Consider the following 14,274-nt stretch of genomic DNA (forward strand, 5'->3'; position numbering starts at 1 on the left):
AATGATACCTAAAAAGGTCTCTCTTTATCTCATAGAAACAAAATATTTTAAATCCACCAATTAGACACAGATTATAAAGAATTGATTTTTAAGAAACATGAGGCAAAAATGTTCATAAGGAATTAAGTAAACTGTAGGAATCCCAAGCACCACATTATGAATGTCTCTTTTTGATATATGTTTATATTTATGTTTAAATTTCAACATACATTAAATACACATGATAAAAATATCTGTTTTGGGGTGCTTGGCTGGCTCAGTCAGAAAAGCATGTAACTCTTGACCTCTGGGGTGTGAGTTTAAGACCCACATTGGGTGTAGAGATTACTTAAATAAATAAACTTAAAAAAAAAAATTAAAGGGCCACCTGGCTGGCTCAGTTGGTGGGGCATGCGACTCTTGATCTCAGGGTGGTGAGTTCGAGCCCCACATTGGGCTTAGAGCTTACTTGAAAAAGTATATTAAAAATAGCTGTTTTAAGGGTGCCTGAGTGGCTCAGTCAGTTGAATGTCTGACTCGATTTCAGCCAGGGTCATGATCCCAGTGTTGTGGGATCCAGCTCCAAGTCGGGCTCCATGGTGAGTGTGGGGTCTGCTTGGGATTCTCTCTCTCTCTCTCTCTCTCTCTCTCTCTCTCTCTCTCTCTCTCCCTCTGCCTCTCTCCCCCACATGTGCTCTCTCTCTTACTCTCTGTAAAATTAAAAAAAAAAAAAAAAAGCTGTTTTAGGCATGCCTGGCTGGCATGTTGGTGGAGCATGCAGCTCTTGATCTTGGGATTGTAGGTTTGAGTCCCATGTTGGGTGTAGTGATTACTTAAAAACAAAATCTCTAAAAAAATATTATAAATGTATTGGTATAACATTTTTCTTATATCATTCATTTAAAGTGAAGTAATATGCATTACTATTTAAGTAAGGAAGTGTAAAAAATGTATACTTTATGAGTGTTATTAAAGATTTATAAGAATAACTGTAGGGGCACCTGGGTGGCTTAGTCGGTTGAGCGTCCAACTTCAGCTCAGGTCATGATCTCGTGATTTGTGAGTTTGAGCCCTGTATCAAGCTCACTGTATCAAGCACAGAGCCTGCTTCTGATCATCTGTACCCCTCTCTCTCTGCCCCTCCCCTGCTCATTCTCTCTCTCAAAAATAAAACATTAAGGGGCGCCTGGGTGGCTCAGTCGGTTAAGCGTCTGACTTCGACTCAGGTCATGATCTCACGGTCTGTGAGTTTGAGCCCCGCGTGGGGCTCTGTGCTGACAGCTCGGAGCCTGGAGCCTGCTTCCAATTCTGTGTCTCCCTCTCTCTCTGACCCTCCGCTGTTCATGCTCTGTCTCTCTCTGTCTCAAAAATAAATAAACATTAAAAAATATTTAAAAAAAAACATTAAAAAAAGAATAACTGTATAATGCTATTTTTAGTTATATGTCAACCTAAAATACATCATTTAACTTAAAAATCTCTTTTTTTAAATCATGCATTACAGAAGGGCAAAATTTAAATTATTTCCCTAAAAGAGATCCTGGTATATTTCAGCATCCCCTTACCTATCTGAATCATACTATGCTGGTACCAATCAATCAAATTCCCTTTCATGGGTTTCACAAGCCTCCTTGGTTATAGATTCACAGATCATGTTGAAGGTTGGCTATAAATGTCTCATCCATTACATGTTGACATCTCTGAGTTTCAGTCTCAGAAACAGCATAGGTTGGCTATTGGAATGAAACAGATTCAGGTTCCCATCCCAGCTCCATCTCAGACTGTCCTTGGGCAAGTTTCTGAACCTCTCTGAGCTTCAACTTTCTCATTTGTAAAATGATAAGGCTAATAATATCTCCTGGTGTTGGCTTGAGGATTAAGTGAAATGGGTTGGTTATACTAAGCACCTAACATAGGGTGTGGCTTCTAGTAAGTTCTCAGTTAACGTTAGTTATTATTGTCATTATGACAGTCAAGTTCTGGGAACCCAACTAGGGCTCTTATGTGGTGACTCTGGTTGGATGGGATCAGGTTTGAAAATAACTTCACTGGCTTCAGCAAGGAAGGACACGTGGAAATACAGTTTGAGTGACATTTCCCAAGAGAACATAGGGAACAAACTAGAAGGGTAGGGCAAAACAGGCAAGATCATCAAGGCTGGTTGGTTTTTGGCAGGCATGCTAGGCACTGCAGTGGGAGTATCTGGGGCAAGCTGGGTTGAATTTAAATTTTTTTTTTAATGTTTTATTTATTTTTGAGAGAGAGAGAGAGAGAGAGAGAGAGAGAATGAGCGGGGGAGAGGCAAAGAGAAAGGGAGACACAGAATCCACGAAGCAGTTTCCAGGTCTGAACTGTCAGCACAGAGCCCAACGTGGGGCTCAAAACTGTGAACCACAAGATCATGACCTGAGCCAAAGTCAGATGTTTGACTGAGCCACCCAGGCACCCCAAGCTGGGTTGAATTTTAATATCCTTTGGACCACAAAGGGGATAGGCTTCCTGTCCTCCTGACACTGCAGTGAAAACCAGTTTGGGTGCTGTCCTCCCTCCTAATTAGTGGGACTGTAGCAAAAACAGCAAAGAGCCTTTGTCACATCTACCTCTCCTCAGACATGCCCAGCATGGGGTCTTAGCTCCAGATTAAGTGCTAGCACTCAAGGTTCTCATGATCATTGCACAATATGGCTAGAGACTCCATGAACACAGTACCACACACTGGTGGGGGAACAGGAACAACACAGGAGGCAGCATGCCTGGAAACCCCTTTTCCATCTTTTCAAAGTCCAACTTAGGATCAAGGTTGTAAGGATTGAATGGGATAAGGCATATTTAGTACAGCACCCACCACACAATGTGGGCTGTTAGTCCTCTTTACCTTCATGCTCCACACGACCTGGAATGCAGTGGGCACAGTTGATTAACGATCATCCTCCCGGATGATCTTCCCTCCTTACACAAGTCCTGCCACTACCTTGTCTGGGCTTCAAAACACCCTCTTCTTGGTCTGTCATCGTACTTACCACCCTGCATTTCATTTCTATTGTCTCCTGATTTGCATGGCTCCTCCACAAGACTGGGAATTCTTCGAAGGCTTACACCACAGCCTTCATCTGTGAATTCATATCTTCGTTGCTTGGGGAATGTTCAATGACTGTTAAATAAAGCAAAATATATTGAAAGCAGCATGCATTTTGGAATTTTTATACCCAACTTGAATCCCAACCTCATCATTAAAGCTGCATGTCCCTAGTAGGTTACTTCAGCGTCTTTGTTTCCTCACTGAAAACAGGGATGATAAGAACTCCCCCCTAACATTGGTGTGAGAAATGTTAGATCGGATAATGTAGGAAAGCATGACCCCCCACCCCCCATCAGTTTTAGATGCTCAGTAAATTGGCTCCCTTCCTCCTCTCAGAACTTCTAATAAGCTAAAAAAATGAAAATACAAATCTCCTGGACTCTGACTTTTCTTCATTTATGAAATTCTCATGGAGTAAGAATACATGAGGTAAATGTCAAGTACTCAGATGTCTTTGGCTAAGCAGTGGGTTATCTTAGCTGAAGGAAAAGTTTAATGTGTTATTATTACCTGGTGTAATTTTTTTAAATAATTTCTTTTTAATGTTTATTTTTGAGAGAGAGAAAGAGAGCAAGTGGGGAGGGGCAGGGAGAGAGGGAGAAAGAATCCGAAGCAATGTCTAGGCTCTGAGCTGTCAGCACAGAAACTGACTTGGAGCTTGAACTCACGAACTGTGAAATCATGGCCTGAGCTGAAGTTGGACGCTTAAACGACTCAGCCACCCAGGCGCCCCTATTCTAGGTTTGTTTTTGCTGTCTGATATGAAATAAGCAATTGTGGTTTATGATGCTGATTGCGGATGTAGGCGCCTCCTTGGGCGCCCCTGTATATAATTTTCATTTAGATGTTTACCTACCTATTTTTAAAAAAAATTTTTTTTAACGTTTATTTATTTTTGAGACAGAGAGAGACAGAGCATGAACAGGGGAGGGTCAGAGAGAGGGAGACACAGAATCTGAAACAGGCTCCAGGCTCTGAGCTGTCAGCACAGAGCCTGATGCGGGGCTCGAACTCACGGACTGCGAGATCATGACCGGAGCTGAAGTCGGATGCTCAACCGACTGAGCCACCCAGGCGCCCCTACCTACCTATTTTTGAGAGAGATGGAATATGTGTGCTAGCGGGGGAGGGGCAGAGAGAGAGGGAGAGAGAATCCCAAGGAGGCTTCACACTATTAGCGCATAACCCCACTAGGAGCTCAAACTCACGATCTGTGAGACCATGACCTGAGCCGAATTCAAGAGTTGGATGCTTAACCCACTGAGCCACCCAGGTGCCCCATTCCTGGGTATAAATTAAGTCTTCCTTGACATTCTACCATAATGGAAGGAAACACATTGTCCTTGGGGTTAATTCAAGGAACACTACTCACAGGAGGGAAAGTCTGGGGTAGGAGGGTGCAGGAGTCAGGGGCCCCGGCTCCATACCCCCACCTCAGTCAGAAGCTTTTGTTCCGGAGCCTCTTCACAGACACTGATGACAGAGGCCCTGGTAAGTGAGTCCTCCTGCTCCTCTGGGGCCGCTTTGTAAATCACCCAAGGCCTCAGGATTCATCAGACCTCATGGATGACTGACGGGATGGGGGAGGGAGGGCTGAGTCTGACAGAGAGGGTAGGATTTTAAAAAACAAATCTGACTGGAACATGGTAAGAGATGATGATAGGGGGAGGTAAACCAAAGGGGTAAATGAAGAGATTTTCCAGGAATGCCCACATAAGCCAGATTCCGAGGTTGTACTGTAGTAGCTCCTCCTCCAGGTCCTGCATTACCCACCCACCCCACCCCTCCCGCACTGCCTTTTTGCTGCTGGCTGAATTTAGACCACAAACCACGGGCCTGCTGCCTCTTCAGAGCCTTCCTGGGAGTGAGAATCTGATGCTTGTGAAGCAGCCCAGTGATCCAGAGCACTAAGTCAAACAGCCCGCTCCTCCTGTTTTCCACAGTTGGCCCCAGTTATTTGGGAGGAAACACAATAGATGACTCTAGGAGTCAATGGCCTAAAATTCTGAACAGCATATTCACAAAACTGAATGAAAACCATCATCTGTCCACAGCCCTTTTGAGTTACCATTTTACCATCGACCCACCACTGTTCACTGCCTCCTATCATTTCTACGTTGCCTTCCTGCTTTGGCCTATTCAGTGCACAATGGCCTCTTCTGCCCCCACTTCTTCCCTGAGTTAAAAACCTTCTTCAGTAGGGGCAGCTGGGTGGCTCAGTCAGTTGAGGGTCCGATTTCAGCTCAGGTCATGATCTCACAGATGGTGGTTTGAGCCTCAAGTCGGGGTCTGTGCTGACAGCGCAGAGCATAGAACCTGCTTTAGAATCTGTGTCTCCTTCTTGCTCTAACTCTCCCCAGCTTGTGCTCTCCCTCTCTCAAAAATAAATTTAAAAAACTAAAAAAATGGTTTTGAAAAATTACCTCAGGCTCACAAGCCTGAAACAATGATTTTGAAAAAAACTCAAAACCCTTACTTCTGGGGACTCCCGGGTGGCTCAGTCGGTTAAGCGTCTGACTTCGGCTCAGGTCATGATCTCATGGTTCCTGAGTTTAACCCTGGCATCAGGCTCTGTGCTGATAGCTCAGAGCCTAGAGTCTGCTTCGGATTCTGTGTCTCCCTCTTTCTTTGCTCCTCCTCCGCACATGCTTTGTTTCTCTCTCTCAAAAATAAATAAACATTAAAAAAATTTTTTTTAATTTTTTTTTTAATTTTTTTAATGTTTATTTATTTTTGAGACAGAAAGAGACACAGCATGAGCAGGGAAGGGGCAGAGAGAGAGGGAGACACAGAATGTGAAGCAGGCTCCAGGCTCTGAGCTGTCAGCACAGAGCCCGATGCGGGGCTCGAACTCACAAACTGTGAGATCATGACCTGAGCCGAAGTCGGACGCTTAACCGACTGAGCCACACAGGCGCCCCCCCCCAAAAAAAATTTTTTTTTAAAAGCCCCTTACTTCTGACACATTAACACCTCCAACCTCTTTTCTTGGTATATTTTATCCAATTCCATAAGAAAATTGCCCTATGCTATGTTTCCCATCCTTTCAAAATTCTCAAGGAGTTGTCTATCCCTAGATGTCTTGACTTAGTTTTTTTTTAAAAAAACAAAAACAACAAAAGCAAAAATGTTTCACAAAGTAGAAACAAACTCATTCCTGAGAGGTAGCATGCATAGTTTTTAAAAAGTCCACTGTCTAGGTTTGAATCCTGGGTCTGCTACTTACTAGTTATATGGCTTTGTCAATTCTGGTAACATCTCTGGGCCTTCAGAGACGTTTCCTCACCCTTAATATGGGGATGATACTAATAGTACTTACTTGTAGCATTAGGAAGATTAAATGACTAAAGCACATGTAGGGGCACCTGGTTGACTCAGTCAGTTAAGCATCTCTTGATTTCAGCTCAGCTTTTGACATCACTGTTCATGAGATGGAGCCCCACATCAGGCTCAGTGCTGACATCGTGGAATCTGCTTCTGATTGTCTTTCTCTCTCTCTCTCTCTCTCTCTCTCTCTCTCTCTCTGCCCCTACCCCGCTCATGCATGCTAGAGAGCATGCTCTCTCTCTCTCTCAAAATAAATAAACTTAAAAAAATTAAGCATATATAACAACATGAGACATGCTATAAAAATATATACTTTTGGGGTGTTCCTGGCTGGCTCAGTCATTAGAACATGAGACTCTTGATCTTGGGATTGTGGGTTTGAGCCCCATGTTGAGTAGAGATTACTAAAAAAATAAACTTAAAAAATGAACTATTTATATAAATAACATATATAATAGTAATAATACAATAGCAATAATATAATAATAATAATTTATGATGTTAAAAATTAATATATATACTATTAAATTACTAGAATGCAGATTTGAATGCCACTCTGTAGATAGCAACTAGAACTTATATCCTAGGTCTTCATTTTATTCATTTTTTTAACCGTTATTTATTTAGTTAGTTAGTTAGTTTTTTTTTAACGTTTTATTTATTTTTGAGACAGGGAGAGACAGAGCATGAACAGGGGAGGGTCAGAGAGAGGGAGACACAGAATCTGAAACAGGCTCCAGGCTCTGAGCTGTCAGCACAGAGCCCAACGCAGGGCTCGAACTCACGGACCGTGAGATCATGACCTGAGCCGAAGTCGGCCGCTTAACCAACTGAGCCACCCAGGCGCCCCAACCGTTATTTATTTTTGAGAGACAGAACACAAGCGGGGGGTGGGGCAGGAGGGTTCAGAGAGAGAGGGAGACACAGAATCTGAAGCAGGCTCCAGGCCCTGAGCTGTCAACACAGAGCCCAACGTAAGGCTTGAACTCACGAACTATGATATCGTGGCCTGAGCTGAAGTTGGACGCTTAACTGACTGAGTCACCAAGGCACCCCTATCCTAGGTCTTTAATAGCTCAGCTACTCTGGTACATGTTGACAAACCACCATTCCCAGTCCATTTAAACCCTGCTCCAACCTTCTACCATTCTCCTACTTGGCCCTCTAAATGCTTGTTCTGACAAGGATAAAATAACTCCTATCCTTAAGAGAATGAACCCACCTGGTCAGAAGTTCTGCTTTGGTGAAACTGTAGTGGCTCAATTTCTAGGTTGAAGAGATTTCAACTCATGGAAACAAGGCTGCAGAGTTGAGTGGAAGAAGAGCAGCCCCCAAAAGGAGACCCAGGACTGCACGAGTTAAAAGGATCAGCCCAGTCCATAATCATAGACAATAAAAGATGAATTTCAATGCCTTGAAATGCAGCTCCTGTCACAACCACAGGACTACAGCTGTACTCTGAAAGGTCACTGATGTCTCTTTTGAGCCAGTCCAGGTCTTTCTTCAGTTCTCATCTTTCCTGAGTCTTTATAATTCCTTCTTGGCTCTGCACCAAAGCCTTCATGTTCCCAGAGGAATGCACATCGGAACAGTGGCAAGGACACTGTCAAAAGATTACAATTCCCATCACAAGTAAAAAGATTGTCACTGTGTGCTTGATGATCACTTCACATTTTATACAAAAATACAATTGTTATGTTGTCCACCAGAAACAATATAAATGGTGCCTGGGTGGCCCAGTGGGTTAAGCCTGCAACTCTTGATTTCAGCTCAGATCATGATCTCATGGTTCATGAGTTCCAGCCCCGCATCAGGCTCTGCACTGCTTGGGATTCTCTCTCTCTCCCTCTCTCTCTGCCCCTCCCCTTTTCTTTCTTTCTCTCTCTCTCTCTCTCTCAAATAATAAACTAAAAAAAAAAGTTAAAAAAATTAATATTATACATAAATTTTATCTCTGTGAAAAATTACCAGAAAAAAGTTTATGAGGAAACTGCACTAAAACAGAATGGTGCAAATACATAGGCCAGAAAAGATGGAAAGATGGAGGTTATGGGATGCAGCAGCACCAAAAGCTGTACTACCTTCTTCCTTTTTTTTTTTTTATGTTTATTTACTTCTGAGACAGAGAGAGACAAAGCATGAGCAGGGGAGGGGCAGAGAGAGAGAGGGAGACACAGAATCCAAAGCAGGCTCCAGGCTCCAGGCTCTGAGCTGTCAGCACAGAGACGGATGCTGGGCTTGAACTCACAGACTGTGAGATCATGACCTTAGCTGAAGTCAGATGCTTAACCGACTGAACCATCCAGGTGCCCCTCTACTTGCTTTCCTAATGCTAAGTATAAAGTACATTACAATAGGAGAGGAGAGACTTTTCTTGGGAGGAGGTACCAGGATATAAATATGTGAATAGTTAATAATGGTTTTCTTTCTTTCATTGTACTTACCTAATTTATCTTTTTATTAATTGGTTTCTTGTTTTTTTCTCTTATTCCACTACAATGTAAGTTCCATGAGGGCAAGGAACAGGCCCACAGTCTTGCTGATTCTTGTATCCCCAGCAACCAACACAATGCCCGGCATATTGTCACAGGTTCTAAGATAGAAAACAAGCGATAAAAATATTAGAAGATCTTGGAAAACATTTATTGTTATGTTCTTGGGGACATAAAACCTTCCTAAACCAGAGAGAAGATCGAGAAGCCATGAAGAAAAAAATTAGTAGATCTAACTACATAAAATAAAAATTGTGGGGGCGCCTGGGTGGCTCAGTCACTTAAGTGTCCAACTCTTGACTTTGGCTCAGGTCACGATTTCAAGGTTTGTGAGTTCAAGCCCCACATAGGGCTCTGTGCTGACAGCATGGGGCCTGCTGGGGATTCTCTGTCTCCCTTGTTCCCTGCCTCTTTCTTGCTCATGTTCTTTCTCTCTCTCTTCCTCAAAAATAAACTTAAAAAAGAAAGAAATTTAAATTAAAAAATTCTGCCTGAAGAATAATAATAACTACCAACTGTTTGTCCCTTTATATAGACCAGTTTCTGTTCTAAGCATTTTATACATCTTAATTCATTTAAGCATCCTAATAATCTTATTACCATCACCCTTTTACAGATAAGGGAACTGAGACCCCAAAAGATTAAATACTTTGCTTAAGATTGGCTACTAAATGGTGGAATACAGATTTGAACTCATGCAATCCAGTTCCAGGGTCCTTGCTCTCAGCCATTACATTGCAGTTGCTCCTGGAAGAAACGATAGCAAAATTTTAAAAACAAGCAAAAGATAGGGAGAAAATTTTTACAAAATATATCGTAGACAAGGACTTAGTAGTCATAGTATGTGAGTTTCTGAAACTCAATGAGAAAAATACAGACAATCCAGTTGAAATATTGGCAGAGAATATGAATAAAAAATACACTAAAGAAATAAATACAAATGGTCAATAAATATTCCTCAACAGTACATAGTGGTTTGTAAAACTACAACAATAGGAGCTTCTACTTTTTACTCTTTAGATGGACAAAAAGTAAAATATTGCAAGTATCCAGGATTAGCAAGGGTGGGAGGAAATAGAAAGAGCAAACCAGTTAAACTACTTTCCTGTTTTTGTTGTTTTAACTTTTAAATGTTTATTTATTTTCGAGAGCGACAGAGACAGGGTGCGAATGGGGGAGGAATATAGAGAGGGAGACACAGAATCCAAAGGAGGCTCCAGGCTCTGAGCTGTCTGCACAAAGCCCGATGCGGGGCTCAAACTCACTAACCCTAAGAACATGATCTGAGCCAAAGTCAGAAGCTCAACCAACTGAGCCACCCAGGCTACCCTCCTGTTTTATTTAATAGGTTATTTGTCATTACTCTCATGAATGATTGGCTAATCAATACTGATTGGCCAATCAATGAGTGTTTATTATTTTTTTAATATTTGTTTATTTTTGAGAGAGAGAGACAGCACAAGTGGGAGAGGGGCAGAGAGAGAGGGAGACACAGAATCTGAAGCAGGCTCCAGGATCTGAGCTGTCAGCACAAAGCCCAGTAGGGGGCTCAAACTCACAAACCGTGAGATCATGACTTGAGTTGAAGTCGGATGCTTAATCCACTGAGCCACCCAGGCGCCCCAATCTGGGACAATTTAAAAATTAATACTCATGGGGGTAACTGGGTGGCTCAGTCCATTAAGCGTCCAACTCTTGATTTTGGCTCAGGTCATGATCTCACAGTTTGTGAGACCGAGCCCAGCATTGGACTCTGCACTGACAGTGCAGAGCCTGCTTGGGATCCTTTCTTTCCCTCTTTCTGCCCCTCCCCCCCTTTCTATCTCAAAATAAAAATAAACATTAAAAAAATTTTTTTAATTGTCCCAGATTTGACCAGAGGACACTCCTTCAAACTGGCACATGTGTCCTTTTGACATGTTCCATCGTTCTTTGAGCACTGCTTACTTTCTGGCACAACAAAATATCTTCAGGTTCATTCTATCCCAGCCCTGTAATCAGTCATTTCTCTAAGGGGCCCTGGGTCCTTATAGAAAACAAGTGTATTCGGGGCGCCTGGGTGGCGCAGTCGGTTAAGCGTCCGACTTCAGCCAGGTCACGATCTCGCGGTCCGTGAGTTCGAGCCCCGCGTCGAGCCCCGCATCGGGCTCTGGGCTGAGGGCTCAGAGCCTGGAGCCTGCTTCTGATTCTGTGTCTCCCTCTCTCTCTGCCCCTCCCCCGTTCATGCTCTGTCTCTCTCTGTCCCAAAAATAAATAAAAACGTGGAAAAAAAAATTAAAAAAAAAGAAAGAAAACAAGTGTATTCAATGTTATTATACATGTATATAATATGTCACTTATTAATTATTTAATCATTAATATATCTATATATTACAATAAGTGTCATTTCTTTTAGGTTCTCTTGAAGGGCTAGAAAATGTATGTAAAAATGCTTAATGATAAATGTTAAGTGAAATAATCAAGACAAAATTTAGATATAGTATGGCAGTTTTCATTAAAAACACCCAGACAGGGGCGCCTGGGTGGCTCAGTCAGTTAGGCATCTGACTTCAGCTCAGGTCATGATCTCACAGTCTGTGAGTTCGAACCCCGCATCAGGCTCTGTACTGACAGCTCAGAGCCTGGAGCCTCAGATTCTGTGTCTTCCTCTCTCTGTGCCCCTCCCCTTCTCATGCTCTGTCTCTCTCTGTCTCAAAAATAAATAAAAACATAAATAAATAAATAAATAAATAAATAAATAAAACCACACAGACAATTTGCAACAACGTGAATGGAACTAGAGGGTATTATACTAGGCGAAATTAATCAGAGAAAGACAAATATCATATGACTTCACTCATATGAGGACTTTAAGACACAGAACAGAAGAACATAAGGAAGGGAAGCAAAAATAATATAAAAACGGGGAGGGGGACAAAACATAAGAGACTCTCAAATATGGAGAACCAACAGAGGGTTACTGGAGGGAGTGTGGAAGGGGGGATGGGCTAAATGGGTAAGGGGCACTAAGGAATCTACTCCTGAAATCATTGTTGCACTATATGCTAACTAATTTGGATGTAAATTAAACACACACACAAGCACACACACACATGCGCACACACACACACAGGTACAGCAAAAGGTTGAATTATGACATTTGGGGTGATTTTTAAAATTTCAATTTGTATTTCAAAGTTTTCTGAAATGATTATTTCTTATTACCTTTTAGGCAAACTTTTATTTTCGATTTTAGAAAAGTTGTAAACAAAGAACAGAGAGCTTCCTTATTCCCCACACTTGGTTTCCTCTATTATTAGCATCTTTTATCACAATTAAGGAATCAATATCAGTCATTATTATGAATGAAAGTCTGTACTTATTCAGATTTCCCTAGTTTTTACCTAATGTCCTTTTTCTGTGACAGGGTCCCATCCAAAATACTGCATACATTTAGTCGTTAGTCTCCTTAGGCTCTTCCTCTTGGTTGTGAAAGTTTCTCAGGCTTTCCTTACTTTTAATGGCTTTGATTGTTTGGGGGAGCACTGGTCAGGTATTCTGTAGGATACCCTTGAAGTGATTTGTCTGATGTCTTTCTCATGATTGAACTGGAGTTACAGGTTTTTGGTATGAAGACCACAGAAATAGAGTACCATTCTTATCACATCATATCGAGAGTACTCATTTCACTTGTTGGCATTTTAATTTTAAAATGAAAAAATAAATGTGTTTTTTAAAGTTTTTTTTTTTTAAGTTTATTTTGAGGAAGAGTGCATGTGTCCGAGTGGGGGAGGGGCAGAGAGACAGGGAGAGAGAGAGAATCCCAGGCAGGCTCCTCACTGTCAGCACAGAGCCTGATGAACCATGAGATCATGACCTGAGCTAGAGTTGGATGCTTAACTGACTGAGCCACCCAGGCGCCCCTTAAAGTTCTGACTAAGAACAAGTGTAATGTATTTTCTTATACGTTAGTTTAGGATGTAAGTTTGGCTGCTATAACAGAAAGAAACAAAAATATTAAAACATGATAGAAATTAATTTCTTTCTCTCAAAAGATCTAGACAAAGCAATCCAGAGCTACTAGGGCAATATGTTTAACAAGGTTGGTAAAAGACGCAGTTTCCTTCTTTTTTTTTAAATGTTCATTTATTTTCGAGACAGAGAGAGACAGAGCATGAATGGGGGAGGGGCAGAGAGAGAGAAGGAGACACAGAATCTGAAGCAGGCTCCAGGCTCTGAGCTGTCAGCACAGAGCCTGACGCGGGGCTCGAACTCATGGACCATGAGATCATGACCTGAGCCAAAGTCAGACGCTTAACTGACTGAGCCACCCAGGGGCCCCGACACAGTTTCCTTCTATCTCATGGTTCTGTCTTCCTTAACAAATAGATTCCAGCGCTACAATGGAAGCTTCCCTGGTTGCATGGCTATGGTGGGTGCTCTAGAGCCTGCCATCATATCAACATCATGTGGGAAGGGGACAATATACTGTTTTATTTATTAACTATTATTATTCTTAAATGTTTTATTTTTAAGTTATTTCTATACCCAACGTGGGGCTTGAACTCACAACCCTAAGATCAAGAGTTGCACGTTCCACAGACTGAGCCAGCCAGGTGCCTCTGCACTCTTTTCAAGATGCACCTGGAAGTTGCACATTTCATTATTTTGCTCATATTCCATCGGCCAGAACATAGTCACATGGCCATACCCAGCTGCAAGGGGGACTGGGAAGTGTAGTCTTTTAGTGGGCAGCTCTGTACTCAGCCAGAACAGAACTTCTATAATGATTAAAGAAAGGGAGGCTGGTTTTGGGGGGAAGCAATCAGCAGTCTCTGTCAAAGCTGGAAAGCAAGCATACTAAGGGCAAAAGATGGGTATGGAAAATCCAACACTTTATTAGCTATTATTCATTACCTTTGTTACATTGCCACCAAAAATTTCAATGTGAACACAAGACATTTTTTTCCAATGTCATTTAGCTATTGTCACTCCACATGGTACCCAAGCTCATGTTACCTCCACAATTCTCTGTCCCATGCCATTCTCCATTCCTCTCCCTCTCAGAAGCAAAACCAAACTCTTCAGTTGAAATTGTTTATCCAGCCACAGTGATGACCATATGGTTTCTCCTTCTACTTCAAGAGGATTTGCAAGATATTTTCCCAGGGTGCCTGGGTGGCTCAGTCAGTTGAGTCTCTGACTTTTGATTTCGGCTCAGGTCATGGTTTCACAGTTCATGAGATTGAGCCCTGCATCAAGTTCCATGCTGAGTATGGAGCTTGTTTGGGAGTCTCTCTCTCTCTCTCTCTCTCTCTCTCTCTCTCTCTCAAAATAAATACATAAACTTAAAAAAAAAAACATGTTTTCCCAAGACCTACTCTTCGAAAAAAATTAAAACTTCAGCACCTTTATGCT

General features: G+C 42.1%; 1 long non-coding RNA gene across 1 annotated transcript in view; it reads right to left on the reverse strand.

The window, feature by feature from the left end:
- Positions 1-8,747: 8,747 nt before the first annotated feature.
- Positions 8,748-14,274, reverse strand: part of LOC123379560 — a 37,479-nt gene continuing 31,952 nt past the window's right edge. The window contains exon 3 of the long non-coding RNA XR_006584156.1: positions 8,748-8,978. This is a non-coding gene — a long non-coding RNA (uncharacterized LOC123379560). The remainder of the gene's footprint in view (positions 8,979-14,274) is intronic.

The sequence above is a fragment of the Felis catus genome, chromosome C1 (assembly GCF_018350175.1).
Source record: "Felis catus isolate Fca126 chromosome C1, F.catus_Fca126_mat1.0, whole genome shotgun sequence".
NCBI lineage: Eukaryota > Metazoa > Chordata > Mammalia > Carnivora > Felidae > Felis > Felis catus.